Source organism: Humulus lupulus, chromosome 1 (genome assembly GCF_963169125.1).
Source record: "Humulus lupulus chromosome 1, drHumLupu1.1, whole genome shotgun sequence".
Classification (NCBI taxonomy): Eukaryota; Viridiplantae; Streptophyta; class Magnoliopsida; order Rosales; family Cannabaceae; genus Humulus; species Humulus lupulus.
In genome coordinates this window covers 141,323,870-141,340,924 of record NC_084793.1, presented here as the reverse complement: position 1 = coordinate 141,340,924, position 17,055 = coordinate 141,323,870, and the positions used below count along the sequence as shown (strand labels likewise).

Sequence of the window (17,055 nt, the reverse complement as noted above, 5' to 3'; positions counted from 1 at the left end):
TTTACAAGGAGAGGGACGAACAAATCACATAGCAAAAACTCTACTAAAATCTCTCTAGCTTCATCTTCTTCAAGAGAACCCGAGAGAAACACTGTGAGTGTGTGAAGTTCTTGTGCACCAGCCATCTTACTGTAACCTTTTCCAAGTATAATAACATCGACTCGTGGACTAGGGCTTATTAACGCCTGAACCACGTAAAAACACTGTTTGTTTAGTTACATTTCAGCATTTCTACAGTTCTTATCTTTTTATTATTCTGTTAGTTATTCGTTTCCGAAAAACTCGGTAAACATTTTGGTGCTTTCATTGAGAGCTGTAGGAAGTTGTTAGTCAGCTCTTTTTCTGTGTACGTTTTTTGTATTCACTTCGTGCTAAAGAGATGGTGACTACGAGAAAATCCGCTGTTGACAAAAATGCTACGGTCAACCCCGATACCGTGATGGAAGATGTGGTGCAAAGCGAACCCTTGGACTACCAAGGTGAAGACCCGACATCCCGCCAGGATCGGGTCAGTACCGAAGATACAACATACTTAGAAGACGAAGAAGAGTATGTCCAAGACGGTTATTACAAGGACGGCTGTTACTATGAGAAGGACCCAGAACTGGTCCAAGTAGCCGAAGAACTGGTGGCCACTAAGGCCAAGCTTGCTGAGCAGGAGCGCGTCTCCGAAAGAATGCAACGCATGATGGAGCGCCTCCAAAGTAAGTTCGGAGATCTAGGCGACTCGGACGAGGATGCCTCTGTTCTAGGTGGTGCTGATGCCCCCATGCCAGATCCAGCCGCTGCTGGACCATCCAAAGCCGCCCCTAACAAGGGCAAAGAAAAAGTTGGAGAGCCTGTGCGCGCTGACGCCCCTGCACCTCCTAAAGGCGTGAATCACCAGGCCGACTGCCCCCCCCCCCCGCGCGCAGAAGGTCTCTGGCGCTCCTAATCCCAGACGTCCTTCAGCCCCAAGGGGGCACTCTGTGCCTAAAGGGCCCGGTGCTAAGGCACCCAGGCCTAGGGGAAGGAACAACCGCCCCAGTGATTCCGTCAACCAGGACGGTCGGGCTGCGAACTCGCACTCCGAAGATAGCTGGTCCACGGTGGACCTAAGAAGAAGGTTGGAGGCCAAGTATGAAAAGGCCAAAGGAGAAAAGGCCCGGCCTCGCGGAGATGACCTCCGAAATCATATTAATGACAAGCTCCGGGGACGTGACCTCCCGGAAAGTGATACGAAGAGGCTCGAGGAACAGATTGCTGCCTTGACCAAGCTGGTCCGGAAGCAAAGTGGGGCCCTGTCAGACTCTGAGGAGGAAGACCCGGAACCATGTATTAGGAGGATCGCGGAAACGTCCCTCCCGGATAACTTCAAAATGCCTCACATAGAATTATATGATGGGAGGACAGACCCGCGTACCCACCTAGCTAAATACAATAAAATGATGCAAGTGGCGCGTGTCAGTGAGGACGCCAAATGCATGTGCTTCTCACTCACCCTTACCAAGTCCGCGGAGGACTGGTGGAAAAGATTAGCTCCCGGATCAATCCACAGTTGGAAGGAGCTACAGTCCGCGTTTAGGAGGCAGTTTATTGCTGCCCGCGACCACGACATGGAGGTTAGTTCCTTAACCAACATCAAACAGCAACCCACTGAGAACCTCAAAGCTTTCATTCAGAGAATGACGGAAGCTGCTGCAAAAACCAAGGTCAGCGATGACATGAAGCTGATCGCCCTTCAATCGGGCCTTACTGTCGGCTCCCTGCTATGGGGGGAAATGCAAAGGAGACGGGCAGAAACGCTGTCCGAATTCATGTCAAAAGCTCAGGGAATCATCAACCTTGAGGATGCCTACCAGCAGGCCTTTGGAGTTCCCCCGGCTCCAACGCCTTCCGTGACTGCGCCGAGCTTTGCTTCGCAAGCTCCCGCACCAGCCCTCACGCTTCCAGGAGCCCGACTCACTCCAAGTGTGTATGGGCCTTCCGCGTCTGCTCAGACGCCGAGTCAAACCCATTTCTCTGGGTACGGAGCAGTACAAACCGGATGTAGTATCGCTCCTGGCATGCCGCAGCCGCAAGCGGAAGCCCCAGAACGAAATTTGAGCCAATCGCGGAGCAAACGAAGCGGAAGAAACTCCAACCGAGGAGACCATTCAAAGAAACCCCGGAAGGACTATGAGCCCAAGTTCACGGAATATACCAGTTTGATAGACTCGCGAGAGAATGTCTATCGGGCGACCTGTAATATGGTCAACTACAGGAAGCCCCCGAAAGTGTCTCACGGAGGAAGGCGTCCGCGAGACTCCAATAAGAGGTGTGAGTTCCACGGAGACGTGGGGCACACCACGAATGAGTGCCTTCAGCTGAAGGATGAGATCGAGTCCCTGGCAAGAGCGGGACACCTCGGTCAGTGGGTGAGGATACCCATTATCTATCCCGGACAGGGGATAGTTCACGGAGCTGCATATTCCCCGGGACAGAGGGGGGCCGCTAGCGCTCCTGGAGCCGGTCACCCCCAAGCTCCCGGGTCTCAGTTCCCCGCACTTCCTGCTCCACCCGCTCCGGTGCCCATTGCCTTGTTGGCTCCAGGACCAGGCAACCCATATCCGCCCGGCCTTGCTCCGCCACCCGTTGACGGACACGTCGCCACCATTTCCGGAGGACCACACCTTTCCGGAAGCACCCGCAACTCCCAGAAGAGGTACTTGAGGGAGTTAGAGCACGCCGAGGAGATGTGCGCCTTGGTTCAATCACCTGCTCAACGTCCCCGAATGATGGATCTTCCCATCACCTTCACGGAGGACGATGCTCAACATGTGCACTTCCCCCACAACGATCCCCTCGTGGTGGAAGCCCAGATTGCCAATAAGAAGGTCTCACGGATCTTGGTCGATAACGAAAGCTCCGTGAACATCCTCTTCAAAGCGGCCTTCCACACGATCGGATTGACCGAGACAGACCTGGCCCCATGCCCCATCCAGCTTCAAGGTTTCAATGGGGACGCACTCATGCCATTAGGAAAAATTCAACTGCCAGTCACCCTCAGAGGAGAAAGCGACGCTTGTGCCTTCAAGCATAGCACATTCGTGGTGGTCGACTGCCCCACGGCGTATAATGCCATCTTAGGCCGACCGGTCCTGATCGATTGTGGGGCCATAACCTCGATACGCCACTTATGTTTGAAGTTTCCGTGCGACGATGGGCGTATTGGCACCCTCCGAGGAGACCAAAGAAGTGCACGGAGCTGTTATAACGTCTCCGTCCGATCCATCTACACGGTCCAAGAGACGTTTGCTGCCATTCCTTTGGCGGAAGAATTGCCAGAAACTGGGGGTGCTCAGGAGGCATACTTTGACGAACTCGACCCAAGAGTGGGAATCGAGAAAGCAATAGAGCCAATGGAGGAAGTCGAAGAGGTGATCCTCAACCCGGGAGAACCCACCAAGGTCATTCAGGTGGGGAAAAACCTGCCGTCGGCCGTTCGAGATAAGATCGTGGCCACTGTGAAGGATAATCAGGATATCCTGGCATGGTGCCACGCTGATATGACAGGGATTAATCCCAATGTTGCGTGCCACGCACTCAACATAGACCCATCTGCAACTCCAATTCGCCAAAAGAGGAGGCCGCTGGACCCAGTGAGAGCCGAAGCCGTCAAAGCTGAAGTGGACAAATTGATGTCCATAGGCTTTCTCCAGGAGTCGCACTATCCCGTGTGGTTGGCCAACCCAGTTCTGGTCCCGAAACCCGATGGGTCCTGGAGAATGTGCATTGACTTCACGGACCTAAACAAGGCCTGCCCGAAAGATTGTTTCCCTCTCCCGCGAATCGATCAGATGGTAGACGCTACTTCCGGGTACGAACTCTTATCCTTCATGGATGCGTACTCCGGATACAACCAGATCAAGATGCATGTCGCGGACCAGGAACACACCAGCTTCCTCACGGACAAGGGTGTCTACTGTTACGTGGTCATGCCTTTCGGTTTGAAGAATGCTGGGGCGACGTACCAGCGTCTGGTAAACAGAATGTTCAAGGACCAACTGGGGAGGAACATGGAGGTGTACGTGGACGACATGTTGGTAAAGTCCAAGACCTCCGGGGACCACAGTGACAACCTTGAGGAAGCTTTCGCCGTGATCCGAAAGTACGGGATGAAACTAAATCCAAAGAAATGTACTTTCGGGGTCTCGTCTGGGAAGTTCCTCGGTTTCATTGTCAGCTCCCGCGGAGTGGAAGCCAACCCTGAGAAAATAAAGGCGTTCATAGATATGCCTTCCCCCCGGAAACATAAGGATGTCCAGAGCGTTACCGGAAGGATAGCTGCTCTCAGCCGCTTCGTATCCAAGGCCACTGACAAGTGTATCCCCTTCTTCAATGTGTTGCGAGGAAACAAGAAGTTCGAGTGGACCCCCGAATGCGAAGCAGCCTTCCAACACCTCAAAGAAAATTTAACCCGAGCTCCCATTCTGTCCAAACCTGTCGAAGGAGAGGCGTTGTTCTTATACTTAGCTGTGACTGAGCACGCAGTGAGTGCCGCTCTCGTCCGGGAAGATGGCCGTATCCAGCTCCCTGTGTATTACGTAAGCAAGAGGTTATTGGACGCCGAGTCCAGATATTCGATGATCGAGAAACTCTCCCTCTGCTTGCTGATTGCTTCACGGAAGCTGAGGCCATATTTCCAGGCGCACACCATCAAAGTACTCACCAACCACCCTCTCCGAAAAGTCCTGCAGAAGCCCGAGTCTTCTGGCAGATTGCTTAAGTGGGCCATGGAACTGAGCCAGTTCGACGTCCACTACCAACCACGTGTTTCCATAAAAGGTCAAGCTCTCACGGACTTTATTGTGGAATGCTCGGGAATGAATGACCTCCCGGAAGATCCTGTCCCGGAACTTCCAACCTGGAAGGTCTATGTAGACGGAGCCTCAAATGAAAAAGGAGCCGGAGCGGGGGTCATCCTAATATCTCCCCAAGGGCATCAGCTCCAGAGCGCCATCCGTTTCGCGTTCCCAGCATCCAACAACGAGGCAGAACACGAAGCCATGTTAGCTGGGTTACGGCTGGCCAGAGAAGTCGGAGCCCAAAAAATCGAAGTATACAGCGACTCCCTACTTGTGGTAAACCAAATATCCGGGGAATACCAGACGAAAGGCGAAAGGATGGCTGCCTACGTGTCTCTCTCCCGCGACCTACTGCAGCATTTCAAAGGCTACCAAATCCGCCAGGTCCCCCGGGACCAGAACTCACTCGCGGACACGCTGGCCAAGCTTGCAACGGACCCGGAGATTGAACAGTATGGCTTAGTCCCCATCGGGCACTTAGAAGCCCCCAGTACTGAGACACGAAGGATAAACGCCATCATCGACCATTCCCACTCCTGGATAGGACCCATCCTCAGATTTCTCACCACCAGAGAGCTCCCCACTGATAAAGCTGACGCAAGGAAGCTCCAATATCAAGCTCCCCGATACGTGGTTATGGATGGAAAGCTTTACCGCAGGGGGTTGTCCATACCCTTCCTTAGGTGTGTTGCTGGAACCGAAGTCAGCACCATCATCCATGAGATTCACGGAGGCTTCTGTGGCGATCATACCTCCGGGCTGAGCCTCTCCAAAAAGATCCTTCGACAAGGATACTTCTGGCCCACCATGAAGAAGGATTGTGTGGATTATGTCAGGAAATGTGAGCAGTGCCAAAGGTACGCCAAGGTTCCGCGAGCGCCGCCTACAGAAATTACCCTAATGACCAGCCCCTGGCCGTTCGCCGTTTGGGGCATTGACCTAGTAGGTTCCCTCCCAACTGGAAAGGGTGGAGTGAATTACGCCATAGTCGCGGTAGACTACTTCACCAAATGGGCTGAAGCTGAACCTATGAACACGGTCACATCTAAAAAAGCACTGGATTTTGTCATCAGGAATATAGTGTGTCGTTTTGGGCTTCCACGGAAAATTGTGTCCGACAACGGAAAGCAGTTTGACAGTGAACACTTCACGAACTTCTGTGCTTCGCATGGAATTATCAAAAGCTTTTCCGCAGTCGCCAGACCCCAGGCTAATGGGCAAGTGGAAGCTGTAAACAAAATATTAAAGACCACGTTGAAGGAAAAACTCCAAGCCTGCAAGGCTCACTGGCCGGAAGAACTTCCGTGAGTACTTTGGGCCTATCGCACAACAGAGAGAACTTCGACGGGGCACACGCCTTATTCCATGACCTTCGGTTGCGAGGCCGTCATCCCAGTAGAAGCTATGATCCCCTCTCACAGGCAAGATACCTACGATCCTACCCGGAACCATGCCCTTCTCCAGGAGTCCTTGGACATGATCGAAGAGCTCCGGGAGCAGTCGCAGGTCCAACTAAAAATGTACCAAGGCAAGATAGCCCGACACTTTAACACGAGAGTCCAGAGCCGTACATTCGAAGTTGGGGATCTTGTCCTACGGAGAGTATTTCCTGCTACGCAGGATCCGGGAGTAGGAGTCCTCGGGCCCAACTGGGAAGGCCCCTACGAAGTCCAAGAAAAAGTGGGCCATGGGACGTATCACTTAAAGAGACTCGACGGATCTAAAGTCCCGCGCGCCTGGAACGCGGAGCACCTCCGCCGTTACTACCAATAGGCCCCGGACCATCCAGTCGGAAGTCCTCGGTGAAATTTGCAAAAGTGAAAAATGTGGAAATAATCCTCCCCGTTGTAAAACTCACGCCTAGCAGGCTAATTTAATGAAACACGGAGAGATTCACTCCGCTTTTACTGCACTTTTTATCCCTATGTTCAAAGCTGCGTTTTAACAAGTGACCACGCGGTCCGGAGACGTCCGGACCCCACGCTCACTTGGGGGGTATACATGGCTAAGGCATAGCCATACGCCCCTTGAACAAAACGTACACAGAACACCACGTATGTGCTAGCATTGTGTTTGAAATTTTTAAATTGCTCGAAATGTTTAAATTGTTAAGCTTAGGTTTATATGTTGCCATGAACATGCTTGCATTACGTGTCATATGTGCATTATGTGCTTATGTGAAAATTTCCATGGAAATGCCTGCCATTATGTATCATGAAAATTATCTCCTGTGTAGCCCAGCGATGGACGGGACTGGGGGTTGAGGCACGTTCATAGAGCTACGCCAAAACACCCCCAACTCCCTGACAAGTCCTTTACAGAATTCTCCGCGATCGCTGTAGAGCTTTGCTTCGCAAGCTCCAGCTCCGGGTCTCGGAAGACGAAAGATGGCAAGACCCGTGATCGCTGTAAAGCTCTGCATCGCAAGCTCCAGCTCCGAGTCCCGCGAGGCAAAAGATGGCAAGATCCGCGAGCACTGTAGAGCTATGCTTCGCAAGCTCCAGCTCCGGGTCCCGCAAGGCAAAAGATGGCAAGACCCGTGATCGCTGTAAAGCTCTGCATCGCAAGCTCCAGCTCCGGGTCCCGCGAGGCAAAAGATGGCAAGATCCGCGACCGTTGTAAGCCTTGCTTCGCAGGCTCCAACTCCGGATCTCACAGAATAATGCATGGCAAGCTCCATGGCCATTGCAAGTTTCAGCTCCAGAAGCAGACATGCTCGATCCCCCACTCACAGCCGGCCTTGCTTCGCAAAGCCCCTGCTCCAGGATCACACCTGGTGGGCGTGGCGATTTCCCCGACAGCAATGAGCCTTGCCTCGCAGGGCTCCATGCCAGGTCCCTGAAGTCAGCCACCATGAGGTTCGCAACAACAGTTAGTTTTTCTTCGCAAAGATCTAACCTTGAGTCTAGCGACGCTCACCAAAAGAACTCCCGTTCCAAACAATGGAACGACTCACCTTAGCAATCCCAACGAACAGTATAACTACAAGTCCCGGGATTGGCTATTTGCCTCAGGAAAGCTAAAATACGGTGAAAGGAGCCTGGCCGTTGGAACCAGGAAACCTTCGTAACCTAGAAACTACGTGGGAAAAGACATCATCCGTTAAAGCTTCAAGTGGGAACTGCATAGGTTTTGGCCGTTGGAACCAAAACCCCATACGCCCCTACAACAGTTTCTACCGTATAAATGTCTATCCTAAGCGCAAAGATAAATAAAGAACTCGGCAGAAAAGAAAGGAGAATGCTATGATTATGGCAAAAATTTCCGCAATGAAAAACTCAAAATAAAAAATAATTAAAGATAAAACCCCTTCAAGCATTGGGGGTAACTACAGCTTCCACGACCGCAGCTTCGGGGGCATCGGTTTCAACTAAGGCTGGCGGAGTCGGCTCATTGGAAGGCGGAACTTTGTCATGAGAAGGTTCAGAGGTCCCCGCCTCTCCGGGATCTCCCACCTCAGGAGCTCCAGCACGTTCGTCAATGTTGTAGGTTTGGACGTACGCCTCTAGGCCCTGATCCCACACGAGTAGCTTCTCCCTCATGGCTTCGGCATCATCTCCCAGATAGCCTAATACCTCCGGGTTCACTTTCCAGAGTTGATGCATGAGGACCACATGCGATATATTAATCGTCCTGTTCAGTATCACCTCAGCATCCTCCTTCTCCTTCAAGCGCTCCGCCTCGGAGGTTGCCAGCTGTGCCTCCGCGACAGTTAGTTGAGCCCTCAATTTTTCCAATTCGGCCTTGGAGGCATCACGCTCCCCCTTAAGAGAATCAATCTCCTTGCGCTGTTCCCTATTTTGGCTCAGCACGGATTGCTTCTCGGTCACATGCCCCCTGGCAGTGAATTGTAAGGCCCCGATCTCTTTATCCTTCTCGGCGAGCCCCAACTGCAGCATAGACACGAGATCCCTGCTCCTCTGATGGAGTTGCTCCTCCCCGTGCAGCTTACTCTGAAGAGTGGAATATTCCTCTTGCTGCTTAAGGAGGAGATCATTTTTTGATTGCAAGCGAGCTTCCAAGGTATCCTTCTCCACCTTAGCTTGGGACAGCTCTTCCCGGAGCTTAGAGTTTTCGGCCTTCATCCCATCCGACCGCTGTCTAAACTCATTCTCTGCCTTGGCCCGGTACTCTTGATATTTGGCAAGATATTTCTTGTCCGCCTCTTCCTCAATCGTGCGCCGGGCCTGATCAATCTTCTCCGAGGCCTCCAAGGCCTGTTGGGTCAGTTTCTGCTTCTCCGCCTCCAAGGCCTGGCGAGCCAGCTGGCTCTCCTCCAGTTGAACCAGAACTGCACCAACCTCCCGGAACGAGCGTTCCGCAATCATAAAGGCCTGCAAGGAAAGACAACAGAATGAGCTAAAGCCGGACAAAAAGACAGATGATCCCAAAAAATAACAACTGACGGCTTACCCCGGATAGTTGCTGCTTCACAGCGTGTGTCAGTAACAGCGGATCCTTACTGCTACTGATGGCCCATTTCTCAGAATTGAGCTCGCATAAGCTCAGGGCCATGTCCTCCATCATCTCAGCTCCGAACGGCGCCAATGCACGTCCGAGCCTAGGCACCAGCCTCTTCTCCAAGGCTGGACCATCCAAAACCGCTCCGGCCGGGTGAAGGGACCTCACCCCCTCGGCCAACTCAGCTCTCTTCACGGCAGACAAGTTATCTGCCCTTCCCTGAGTAACAGCCTTCTCCGCCTCTAACCGCCTCTTCAAAAAACTATCGGCCCGTCTTACACCCTCCAGGAGAGCAGCGGGGAAACTGGTTGGCTTCCGCGGAAAGTGGAACTTCAGGCCAGGCAGGGGAAGATTGGTTGTCTGAGAAGAAGGAGACCCCGGAAGGGTGGACCCCCTTTGGGCTGGAGGAGGAGGCAGACGGGGTATTAAGGCCCCGGTCTGTTGCTTTTGCTGCTGCGGCAGCAGAAGTAATTGCCCTTGTTGCTGCTGCTGGTTTGGATGTTGTTGTTGCTGCTGCTGCGGCGTTGGTGATTGTCTCTCTTGTTCTTGTTGCTGTTGTTGTTGTAGTTGTGGTTGCTGTCGTTGCTGTTGTTGTTGCCTTCGACCGGGAGAAGAGTGTCTAAGGCGTTTGTTCTTAGCGCCCTCAGCATCTTCTCCGGGACGCTTGCTCACCCCAGTTGTCCTCACGGGGAACACAAGCCCTTCCCCGTCGCTGCTGCTACCCGAGACCATCATAGTCTCGGAAGGCCCGTCAGCAGGGGACTTCTCTACCCTCGGAGACGCTTGCGCCTCGCCACTTGTCTTCTTGGGGGAGGCAGCTTTACCTCCCCTACCAGCCTTGGTCTTCCGTCCTTTCCCCGTGGACGGGTCTTGGCTGGTGGCAGCCTTCTTAATGAGTAAAGTAACCCTCCCCAACATCTTGGCTTCTGGATACTCTGCAAGAAACGTACAAAGCAAGGTTAACAAACCAACAAGCAATGAGAAAGAAGATAAGCGGAAGACAAGACAATCAACAACATAAAAGCACAAGCAAGCCCGCCAGCAGGGAACAAGAAACAAGAAAAAGAAAAGTTTGAAAGGGACGACCATGCACGAGAAACGTGGATGGCCTTCCCCGAGCAAAACAAAACATCGCTTCCTGCTCCAGGAAGCTCCCGTACTCCTTGAAGTCCGGGAATGACATGCTGAGAGAAGAAGGGTCAACCATAATGACACCTTCTGGCAGACTACCGTCACTCAGACACCAGAGGAGCTCATCTACCCTATCGCAATACCTGTCGAAAGGTATCCTACGCGGATCTAGCCTAAGGAAACGGGGATCAAACCCCATCTGAGAGGTCCGGGAAACCTCAGACAGGCTGGGGGTGTGGATCAATCGAAAACTAGTCTTACCTCTCCCAGAGGTACTAGCCCCCGGAGCCCCTTCGTTAGGGTAAGCCGCGGCGTGGCGAGCCTCGATCTCCTCTTCCTCCGGCTGGGGGTCGGGGAACCTCTCCGCCCAACTAGGAGATAGAGTGTTTTCGTCCCGAGCTGCTTGGGTGATCACCTTAGACAGCTCCAGGGCAATCTGCTCCCGGATGTCAGCTGACACCTGAGTTTGCCCCCTGCCACTCACTGGCTCGATGTTCTGGAAGGAGGCAAGTAACCCATACTCCCTCAACGATTCGGAGGTCACAAGTCCCTCCACTTTCAACTCTTCCTCAGAAAGCCCTTCGTAGAACTTGGACCTCCTTATCATCTCCGCGCAGCGAGGTGTCCGCGGAACGACTTCTGCAAAAATCAAATACAAGCGTTAGAGATCCTCCCAAAAGGCAAATCAAACGCAAAGAAATAAAGTTGAAAAGGAGAGGAAGGAGCGCTTACCAGGGATTTTGAAGTCCAAAGATAGGGCTGGCACCCTCTTCAGCGGGAAACCAGTCGTCAGGAACCAGTATTCCCGGAGGTCTGGAACCCTCGCGGTATGACAAGTGGGGCACATCACGTCCGGGTGCCTTTCTAGCCTGTAAAACCCCACCTTGTCTGAATGACCCCTCATAGGCTGAGACTTCAACCCGTAAAAGTACAGCACCTCCTCCGGGGTAGGAGCTTCTAGTCTCCGGGACTTGCAAAAGATGAACCACCCCGCTAGGAGCTTGTAGCTGGGAGGAATCAACTGGAAGGGGGCAATCCCCGCCTTCACACAGAAATTGGCGAAGTAACTCCTTAGGGGCAAGTGCGCCCCACACACTATGTGTGCCCAGCTCCAGGCACCAAAGCCCTCGTGACTCTGGCTAGCTGACTCGCCCAGCACCGACAGACGGTGCCACATCAGACCTGGGATGTTCTTCAGGCCTGCCTCAGAGGAATACAGCTCCAGCATGCCATAATTCCTGAAAAGGTTCGGCTTTTGGTCCATCTCCCAGATGGAACTATTGGAGGTCGGTGGGCTAGCCGCGACCACTTTCGCCTTTCCTTTCCCCTTTCCACCAGCAACAGGAGAGCCCTTCTCTTGGGCAGAATCAGCCTCCCCCACAGCAAGGAGTTGTTCCTTTGAGATGTTTGTCACTGGACAAAAGAAAGAAAGAATAAAACACTCTAAGCAGTCAGCACCCTTGTCATACCCTAGTGGTATCAAAGGCGTCGGGGAGACCCTCCTCGAAAACTGCTTGGAGAGGCTCCCACCGAGCTTACCGAGGGATTGGCACCATGCCACCCGAAGGGCAGCAAGGAACCAGACTCAGACTCCGAGCCGAAGCCCACCAAAAGAAGTGCTTTTCCAGAGAAAGACACCCTAAAGGCGTTCATGCTTATGCCCTAAAACAGCAAAACAAGGGACGACTTTCCAAACGCAAGTCGCCAAAGCATGCAGAAAAGGTTACTTATCGACTCACATCAATCACATGCCTACCAAAGTCCTATTCACGCATGCACATAAGCGATAATGGCAGAAACCTCTACTCTAACAACTACCAACAACCTAAGGTCTGGGAGGAAAGAGCAAAGTAGAAATACTTACTGATATTCGGGTAGTTGGAGGTTGGAGGTTGAAGGAGTAACTGGATCACTGCCCAGCACGATCGCGAGAAGTAAAAGCTGCAAAGACGAACGACGATTCAAACCAGGAACTTCGGCGAATAAACCCACTGCCAAATCAAAAGAAAAAGTTTCCAGATCCTTACCAAAAGAAGTGGCAAGTTCGGAGGAACGGAAGCTGGGAAGCCTGAGAGTTCGAAGGTTTGGAAATCTGAAAATCCGAAAGATAGAGAATTTGAAAGCGTAAAAAGGAAGAAAGGTCCTTTCCCTCGTTTTTATAGCAGGGAAGAAGTCGTTTCGAATTCCTCAAATGGACGGTCCCGATCTTCCCATTCCGTGTGCATCGGATCCAACGGCTGGAGATGATGCGACGAGCCTATTTATGACTCCTCGGATGGGAATAAAGTATTTATTTCCCATCATTACACCACCTCGGGCCTGGAGTACCATTAAAAACCGTCAAATCATTACTCAGATGACTGACGCACGCATACTCAACCAGTCGCCTCACGCACACGTCTTGGTCGCAGAACCATTCCCCGAATGACACGTGGTCCTTGCCGCACTTGAGTACTTGAGTTCAAACAGAAGAAATTCCCTTTCTTTTTCATACTAACACTCAGGCGGGAAAAAGGAACTCTTCCGTGAACACAGAAGGTGGCCCCTCGCCTAATCTAAGAGACCGAAATACCCGGAGGACTGTACAAGCTCCCGGATCTCTCGAAGCTCCGTGACCTTGGGGGGTAAATGTTATCCAGATTTCCGGATAGCGTTTAGATTGATGTCCTCGGGGAAGCAGAATTATCGATGTCTTTCACGGTAGGTGACCAGAGTTCACGGATGGACAGAAAGGCTTCGCCTCTCCTGTTTAGTATCCGGATTACTCTTCCAAGCAAGCACAACACGGAAACTCGTCGACTCTCCCGGACTCCCGAAGGATACCCCTCGGGGAGGCCCCTTCCAGGAGAGGCTCTTCGAGTGGTCCCCGCGGAAACAGTTCCGTGCCTCGCACAGAACAAAACCGAACGGTCGAATCCGAGAGAAGGCATATTTGGAACGATATCCGTCTGACACAGGATCCCGCCTGACACGCCCGTCAGGTCAAAGCCGCACACATCCCAGCATGCCTAAGGGTACCTTTTCGCCTACTGTTCCGCTGACAACTTGGAAAAGACGGCTGACTTTGTGTATTCCCCATACTTTCACGTAAATATACCCACATAGAGTCTTGTAGCCATGCTACTACAGTAATTGTATCCCCTATTTATGGCTGGTGTAATTAAGACTCATGTACGTAGAGAAAAACCCTAATCCGAAACCCTAGCTATAAAGACCCCTTCATTTTACAAGGAGAGGGACGAACAAATCACATAGCAAAAACTCTACTAAAATCTCTCTAGCTTCATCTTCTTCAAGAGAACCCGAGAGAAACACTGTGAGTGTGTGAAGTTCTTGTGCACCAGCCATCTTACTGTAACCTTTTCCAAGTATAATAACATCGACTCGTGGACTAGGGCTTATTAACGCCTGAACCACGTAAAAACACTGTTTGTTTAGTTACATTTCAGCATTTCTACAGTTCTTATCTTTTTATTATTCTGTTAGTTATTCGTTTCCGAAAAACTCGGTAAACATCTGCCAATTGAAGTGTGACTGTGGTGGGGCGAGCTTCTCTTAGTCCTAGTCTTCAAAATATAGAGAGCGACATCAGATTAATACTTGCACCCAAGTCATATAACGCTCTTTCACACTGAAAATTATCAATGGTGCAAGGTATTGCAAAGCTCCCTAGATCCCTTAACTTCTGAGGAAGCTTTCATTGTAATATGGCACTACACTCTTCAGTCAAAGCTACTGTCTCATAATCTTCCATCCTCCTCTTCTTAGACAGTATATCCTTCATGAACTTCACATAACTAGGCATTTGTTCTAGAGCCTCTGCAAACGGTATGTTGATGTGAAGTTTCTTGAAAACCTTGAGAAATTTAAAAAAATGCTTGTCAAGATTCACCTTTCGAAACCTTTGAGGCTTGTCTTCTTGGTGTATGCTCCACTATTATAGGCTTGTCTTTCCCTTTATTTCGAAGATCTTCAGTAACCTTCTCTTGCTCTGGACTAGCTACTTGTTGATCCTGTGTCTTCTCCACTTCCCCTTGAACTGTAGGCTTCTCATACTTAGTACCACTCCTAAATGTGACTGCTTGACATTGCTCTTTAGGATTTACCTCAGTAGAGTTTGGTAAATTCCCTTGAGCCCGGTTAGACATTAACTTTGCCAGTTGACCAATTTGTGTCTCCAATCTCCTTATCGAAGACCTTGTTTCAGTCATAAATTGGTTTAACATGTCAGACTGTGCTTCTGGTGGGTTCACTTGAGGGTGCGGTGGTGGCTGTTGTGGCATTGCTTAGCGATGATCATAATACAGTCGAGGATGTATCCCATATGTTGGTTGATGGGATGGGTATTGAGGCTAATTTTGTGGGTATGGCAGTTGTGCTCCTTGATTATTTTTCCAAGACATATTAGGATGATTTCTCCAAGCTGGAGTATAAGACATGGAATATGGGTTGTTTGATGGTCATGGAAAATTCCCAATAGTATGTGTCTGCTCTAAAGGCATACTGTTGACATCAGCAGAGCAAATGGCAGCAGTGGGACATTGTTTATAAGGATGCAGACCTCCACACATCTCACAAAAAAACTTATTTTGTAGCGCATAGACTGAGCGGATATATTATTATGTTGTTGTTGTTTAGTTAATGACGCCACTTATGTAGTAAGCATAGCAATCAGATCAACCTCAAGAAGTCTAGCTACCATCTTATTTTCACGTTCAGTTGGCCAATGGTAATTATTCATGGCCATTTCTTCTAACAGATTATGAGCCTCATTTGCACTTTTACTCATAAAGACTCTCCCCAGTGTTGCATCTATAATAGTCCTTGTATTTCTCCGCAAACCATTATAAAAAAGTGCGCACCAGCATCCATTTCTCAATACCATGATGTGAGCACTTCAGGAGTAATTCCTTAAACCTTTCCCAAGCATCATACAACAATTCTCCATCTAGCTAATGGAAGTTATTAATTTCTCCTCGATAATGGGCAGACTTAGAAGGAGGAAAATATTTGGAAAAAAAAATTTGGGCAAGGTCCTCCCATGTAGTAAATGAGTTGGCTTGCAACAAGATCAACCGGCTCTTGGCTCTATCCCTTGAGGAGAATGGGAATAGCCTCAACCTGATTGCATCATTACTCTCCCCATTCATCTTGAATGTAGCACATAATTCCAAGAAGTTGGTAATGTGTAGGTTAGGATCTTCATTAGGCAGCCCCTCATATTGCACACAATTCTAAACCATCTGAATAATAGAGGGCTTTATCTCAAAAGTGTTTGCCTCTACAGTAGGTGGACAAATGCAAGAATGTATCCATGTAACAGTCGGGAGTACATAGTTTCTAAATGGTGGATCAGCTTCAGTAGAATCAGCAACGTTATTTACACCATTATTAGAAATTTGAGCCATTCTCTCTAACCATTTCTGCCTTCTATTTCTCTCATAGGTCTTTTCAATTTCAGGATCAACAAGTACTAGTGGCTCCAATCCTTGATGTTGCATATACTAATTAACCCTGCAGTTAAGAAACAAGTAGAGAAACACATCAAAAAAATTGTAAAAGAAAAGCCAAAGTAGAACAAGAATCAATTATTTTTTATATTGATTAAATAGTTCCTAGCAACGGCGCCAAAAACTTGACAACGAAAATATAATGCGCAAGTATACACAATCGATTCAAGTAATATAGATAGTAAATAAGAATTGTTCACACAGAGACTATCAATCAAGTACCAATAACCAATTCTATCTTTCTGTTTGGTTGTCGAAAATAGAGTTATTTTTAAACTAAAACTTAACATTGAAATAAACTATGCAATTATTAAAATTGATTCAATACTTAAAAACCTAGGGTATTAACTTCATCAACTTTTCAACATGTTAAAGTTACTAATCATCACATTTAATTCTTTAATTTCTATCCTAATAGCGGGTTAAATAAAACAATCCTAATTCTATTTCAAGCTAAAAAAATCTCAACCTTTAAGCAAACTTTCTACATATATGTGATAAATTTTAACATATAACAGGTATGAAGCATAGAAACCCTAAACACTACACAAACCCTACAGGTACTCTCATCTTAAATGCAATTTATGTCTATATGATTATAGAATATTATACTCTCCCCTCTCGGATATCGAATCAAAATCATAAATCATGTAAATAGTGATCAATTATTCACACGCATTAAACACAAATTATATAGAGAGAGAATACAAGAAGAAGAAATTATATGAACTTCATAGAAAATTAACAAATATCCAAGTGACTACATTAAACCCTAGAGAAGATGTTTAGTTCATAACAGGCATGACTAAAATAATAAAATAGATGTTTAGAAACATAGAATTAAACTACTAAAAACTGAGATAAAACTGAAGAAAAATAGAATATTAGAGTAAACAGCTGCTAATCCTGTAAAGAAAGGAACCTCCTCACAAATGCCCTAAAATCCGCACTTAAACGAACACGTTTTCTCTTTTTGGTGAGGTGGGTTGTGACTTTCTCATTCTTGAATCGCGACCCATGTCTTTTTGTGCACTTTACTCCGTCTCTGGAAGTTCAAGCACCGCGACTTGATAGACCAAGTCGCGACCCGCCTCTTTTTGGTCCTCTTTGATGATTCGCCTCTGCCT

The 17,055-nt window shown here is 49.3% G+C and overlaps 1 non-coding gene across 1 annotated transcript; it reads left to right on the top strand.

The window, feature by feature from the left end:
* The first annotated feature begins 15,296 nt into the window (after positions 1-15,296).
* LOC133813322 (small nucleolar RNA R71) lies at positions 15,297-15,402 on the top strand. The gene has a single exon (XR_009884346.1). It is a non-coding gene; the product is annotated as a small nucleolar RNA R71 (small nucleolar RNA).
* The last annotated feature ends 1,653 nt before the right edge of the window (positions 15,403-17,055 follow it).